Below are 6,000 nucleotides of genomic sequence, written 5' to 3'. Positions count from 1 at the left end.
TATTGTTTTCCAAAATGGTTGAATCAGTTTACATTTCCACCAGCAGTGGATGAGAGGTCTTTTTGAGATTGAATTTCCACATGAATCAGCAATTTCACTTTTGGCATTTATCCCCACGGCCTCAAACACTCCATTTAGAAAAGACATTTGCACTTTTATTTTTATTGGAGCACTATTCAAAATAGCCAAAATCTGAGAACAACCCAAATGTCCAGAATTGATCACTCAATGAAGAAACTATGGTTCATGTCCACAATGGAATACTACTTGGTTATAGAAAAGCTAAAATCATGCAATTTGCCACTGTGTGAATGTTTCTGGAGAGGATGAGAGGGGAGGGGAGGGACACTGGGACAATAGTGGAGGGGAGTTTACATTCTGGTGGAGGGATGGGGGTGGAATATTTTATGCGTGAAACCCTGACATTATAAATATTGTAAATTATGGTGCCTAAAATAAAAAATATTAAATGTGCTTGTTAAGGCTGTACAATGTACAGCATGTTGGGCCTTTGCCTTGCATGTGGCCAACCTAAGTTTGATCCCTAGCACCCCATACGATCACCCACACCCAATTGTAGTGATTCCTGAAATCAGAGCCAGAAGTAAGACTTGAACATCGCTGGTTGTGGCACAAAAACAAACAAAAATAAATAAATAAAATGTGCTTGTCAAGTAGGCAAGCTGATGTATGCGCAGGAGCCTGGGGACACTGATAGAAGTTGACACTGGTGGTAGGACTGGTTCTGGAACATTGTATGCTTGAAATTCAACTATGAACAAATTTGTAAACCACAGTGCCTATACAAAATAAAATAAAATAAAATAAAATAAAATACCAAAAGCTTTCATCACTTGGAACTGGGGGCTGGTGGGAATAAGGAGCTAGTGTTTCATGGAGCTATAGTTTCAGTTTGGGATGATAAAAAATAGGTCTGGATAAAGCTATCAATGAAGGTCGCACAACAACATGAAAGAATTTAAAGCTATTGAAAAGTACACTTAGAAATGGTTGCAATGGAAGTTGGAATGAGAGTACAGGGTTAGGGCACTTGTCTTGCATGTAGATCAATCCCCAGCACCGTTTTGCCTGTTGAACTTATCCAGGTGCAGTTTATTTCATTCAATTGGTTGAGAATCACCTGGAGGGTCCCCTTGATCCCCTAAGCACCACTTGGGAGATCCTCCCCAGAAAAAGGTTTCAATGGTAAATTTTATGTTTTTTGCCACAATTCAAAAACCACTTTTTAGAGATGGAGAGCTAGTACAGTATGTATGTGTGGTAGGGATGGGGTACCTCATGTTCCATGCAGCCAACCAGGGTTCCAATCCCTGTACCTCCTATGGTTCCCCCAACCCCTGCCATGAGTAACCCTTGAGCAGAGAGCCAGGAATAAGTCCTGAGCACGGCTGGGTATGACCTCTATAAACCAAACCAAACCAAATAAAACCCACTTTCTTGTCATCCTTGACTCATGGCAACCTGGCATTCCCCGACTGTGTCATGAGTCCAGCTGATCTTTTCACTTGGTGGATGTCATTCAAACTTGTCTCCAGTGCAGCATCGCCAGAGAAGAAGGATAGAAGGATCAATTCCTGAGCCTCTTTAGTCTGGGGGCAGGGCTGAGAATCTGCATTTGATACCCATTTCCTCACCAACCTAATTCAAGTGGACTGCGACTCCCACTGTGAGAAGCACAGCCTTTAGAGGGTGGGAGCCTCTTTGGACTTTGTCTCTTTGTCATTCCGGCCCCTTTCTTCCCGTGACCCCTCTCCCGACCCTAGCTGGCCCTCATCACCTCACACCTGGGCCACAGCAACAGCTGTCATGCCTTCAGCTAGCCCTTCTCTGCCCCAGCCTCTCCAGTTGCCGGAACCCATCTTTGGCAAATATCTTTGGCATCACATCACTTCCCTGTGCAAGTGCCACCCACTCTCGCAGACCTTTTAGATCCTATGTCAAGCCTTAGGCTTCGAGCTGGTCAAACTAGCCTCGTACCCCACCTCCCCCATGAAACCCTCTGTACTACTTCCCTCTTCCTCCTATGTTCCTGCACTCCTATCTTTCCAGGCTCATTGTTCATATTTAGTCTCCTGCTAGTCTCTGGACTAGTTGGGGTGGTTGTCTTTCTCTCTCCAAGGTCTCACTGGAGGGATAATAAAAATGTCTTGAGATTCTTCAGCCTGTTTCTTAATGCAGTGTCTCCCTTCCCTGACTTCTGCCTCTACCATTCATTTGCCATAGGATATCTAGAAAGTTGCTTGACCTCTCCCTGCCTCTATGCTCTCCTTTTGTCTTCATTAAAAATGGGAAACAGGAATCTGAGGCTAGAGAGATAGCACAGGGGGTAAAGCCACTTGCCTGGCGTGTGGTCGACACTGGATTCAGTCTCGAGCACCAATAGGGTCCCTTAATTATAGCCAGGAGTGACCCTTGAGTGCAGAGTCAGAAGTAAGCCCTGAGCCATAGCCAGGTGTGACCCAATTCCCCCCACAAAAAAATTAAATTAAATTTTGTAATTAAAAATGGGAATCTCTGGGGGCTGGAGTGATAGCACAGTGCGTAGGGTGTTTGCCTTGCACTCAGCCAACATGGCCAACCCAGGTTCTATTCCCAGCATCCCATATGGTCCCCCGAGCACCACCAGGAGTAATTCCTGAGTGCATGAGTCAGGAGTAACCCCTGAGCATCGCCGGGTGTGACCCAAAAAGCAAAAAAAAAAATGGGAATCTCAAGCACACTTGCCTGGCTGCCTTGTGGAGAAGACTGGGGGTACTGAGGGAGAACATTGTAGTAGAGCACCTACCCTGCAGATGGAAGGACCCAGGTTTGGATCCCTGACACCACACTCATGCAGTGGGAGATCCTGGAGGCACAGTCACTTGCCATCCCCAGCGCTGAGACTAAGTGTGTGGTCTTCAGTGGCCCTTTTTGTATCTTCAGTTGAAAACACCATAACTCAAGTTTGTGACCCCCAGGGAGCACCACAACTAAGCATTGGCCCATCGTAACCCATAACCAAGTGCACAGTCCCACTGCAAACACCATGACCAGGTATGCTAGCTTGGCGTCCCAGTGCATGGCCCCTGCTCATCACAACCACCACTACCAAAACAAAGAGCATGCAGGGAAAGATAATGAACAGTTCATATCAAATGACTCAGGAGTTGCGGAGATAACTTTGGATGCAGGAGTCCTAGGTTAGATTTCTGGCACCACATGGTTCCCCTAGCATGCCTGGAGTGCCTCCTTCTCAGCATCCCTAACTGTGACCCGAAAAGGAATCAAAGGGGACTTTAGAACAGTGTCAGGCACAGTGTTTTAGCATTAGTAATTATTGTTATCAAGGCCCCTTTCAGGCTGCTCCTTCTTGGAAACCACTTCTGTTTGGAAGTGCTAAGTGATGGGAGTTTTCTCCCCAACCTTGCTTCGCTGAGCAAAGGTGCTGAAGGATGAAGTATCTGGATTCCAGTGAACTCCTCTGCATGACAAGCTGAGGAATCTGGCTGCCAGCAAAGCTCATTATGTTCATTAATGTCTAACCAACTTCGAGAAGAGAGGGTGAGGTTTAAAAGCCAGATTTTTTTTTCTAGAATGAATAAAATGGTGTTAGGATCACTTCAGTTGCACTAAGGGACAACAGAGTGTCCTTTCCTGAGGTCTTTCTCAAGTCCTTCTCTCTCCACAGGTTCCACTTGCTCCCTGGATGCCTCCTCAGAGCTTCTCAGGAGCGCCTTCCTTCACAGTGCTTTCCAGTTCGAAGGCCTTGCACCTTGCCCCGCAGCTGTTCTGACCTGTCAATAATCTACCACCCACATTTCTTTTCTGCTTTTTCAAGCCACATGGTCACTTTGGGGGCAAATACAACAAATCCCTTTATAGGACCTGCTGACTTCACTGTCAGCAACAGCCATTCTGAGATCTGTCAATGAAGACTAAAAGGTCAACCCTTCTAAGGTTGGGGTAGGCTGAAAAATATTTTTGGCATCTGAAAGGAATCCTCCTATCTTCCACTTTCTTTTGAGGTGCAAAAGCTTCTTAGTTTAATGTAGTCCTATTTGTTTATCTTTGCTTCCACTTGCCTGATCAGTGGTGCCTCATCTTTGACGATACCTTTAACTTCAATATTGTGGAGGGTTTGCCACATTTTCTTCCATGTGCCTTATGGATCGGGTCTGATGTTGAGGTCTTTAATCCACTTTGACCTGACTTTTGTGCATTGCATTATATATACATGAAAACCTTTCAGTATCTATATTGCAGCCTACAGTGCCCAAAAAGAGAGAGAGAGCACTTGTGAGATAAAGAGAGAGAGAGAAGAAAAAGGCAGACTGGAGGAGTGATGGGAAGGAAACTGGGGACACTGATGCTGTGCAGGGATGAGTGTTTGAACACTCTATGACTGAAACCTAATCATGAACAGTTTTGTAAGGGTCTATCTCACAGTGATTCAATAAAAATATTTTAAAATATGAAAAATAAATAAAAGGAACTCTTCTGGGTCTGGGGGAAAGCATAGGGCTTAAGGTGCTTGTCTTACATTCAGATGATTCCTGACTCCATATATGGTCCCCAAAGAGTAGGGCCAGGGGTCACTCCTGAGCACAGCTGGCTATGACCCTCCCCTCCCCCAAATATAAAAGGGCCTTTCTAAGTGTTGACTTTGCATGCATGAGACCTGTGTTTAATCTCCATAAGCTCGTGAGTTTGTGGGCACTGCTAGGAGTTACCCCAAAGCACAGTGTGAGGAGTTCTCTGGCTCTGTTTTCTTCTCTATAAAATGGAGGTAGATCCTAAGGAATTCTTTTCCCAATGGAAGACTGCAGAACAGAATGCGGGGTAGCCACGAGGAGAGGTGCTCAGCATCTCGAACTCCTGCCTTCAATGCCATACTACTGATACCAGGCTAACGTGAGTCAATAGGAGGCCCCTACGTGCCCAGGCAGGAGACCTTTCCTGCCACTGCCCTTCCCTTGTCCTGGTTCTAGCTACACGAGAACTGAGCCCAGAACCCCAAATCCCCAAACCAAAGTATTTCCAGGATCACTATGTTCTTTTGCTTTCCCCACCTCCCCAGCTTGGTTGTGAATGGAACAACAAAGCTACTCCTGTCTGTGACTAACAACCAGCCACAAAGTTCCTCTTATCTTGTCAAGCAACCGCTGTGGCCTCAGAAGTTGCAGTGTTTGTCTCTGTTTGGCCTTTGTTGCCTTGGAAACCAAGTTCTCTTTCCCACTGTGAACTGTGGGCAAAGTATTTCCCCCGTTCTGGTAGGGAAGGGCCTTACAACCTAAAGGGCTGTATGTTTACTGGGCAGTCTTCTGGGAGTCCTTTGTTTTTATCCGTTGGTGGTAGTTGAGCTGGAAATTGGGTGTGGTAAGTCTCCAGAAAGTCCCTCAGCAACTCTCGGTAGTGGACACACTGCCGAGTTTTTGTGATCTGTCAAGAACCCCCTTGCCCCATGTATGCCCTTTACAGCAAAGAAGCATTTAGAGTGTGCATGTGTTAGGGCCGGCAAATGGACTCAAGGGAGGGGGCCAATAACTCTTGGTCCCAACATTTGTGGCTTGGGAAAGTCCAGGAGTTCTGTTACATTTCAAGTGTCTATGGGTGAAGTGTCTGCACAGTAGGAAGCCGAGATTGTACAGAGTCACTCCTATTGGGGTGATGGCTTCCCCTGGGAACATGGGGTGGGGCACTTAGAACACGGCTCAGGGGTTGGATAGGATGTGGTAAAGGAAAAGAACTGCTAATCGGACACAATCAGAGAAATGCCAGGATTCCAGAGGCCACCCACGTGGGACTGGAAAAAGGATGACGGGAGAGGAGGAAATGCAAAACAAGGCAGAGGAGGGGCCCTGGGCTCAGGATCCTTGGACTTAGCTCTGCCCACATAGTTTAGTGAGTTTGGAAAGTTGAACTTTCAACACTGACCAGGGAAGAAACAGGACTGAGAGCATCTGTCCTTGCGAAGTCCCAAGACAGGCTCTTCTGTGCGTT

Source organism: Sorex fumeus, unplaced genomic scaffold (assembly GCF_029834395.1).
Source record: "Sorex fumeus unplaced genomic scaffold, SorFum_2.1 ptg000058l, whole genome shotgun sequence".
NCBI lineage: Eukaryota > Metazoa > Chordata > Mammalia > Eulipotyphla > Soricidae > Sorex > Sorex fumeus.
The sequence above is the reverse complement of the archived record's forward strand: the minus strand, read 5'-3'. Positions refer to the sequence as shown.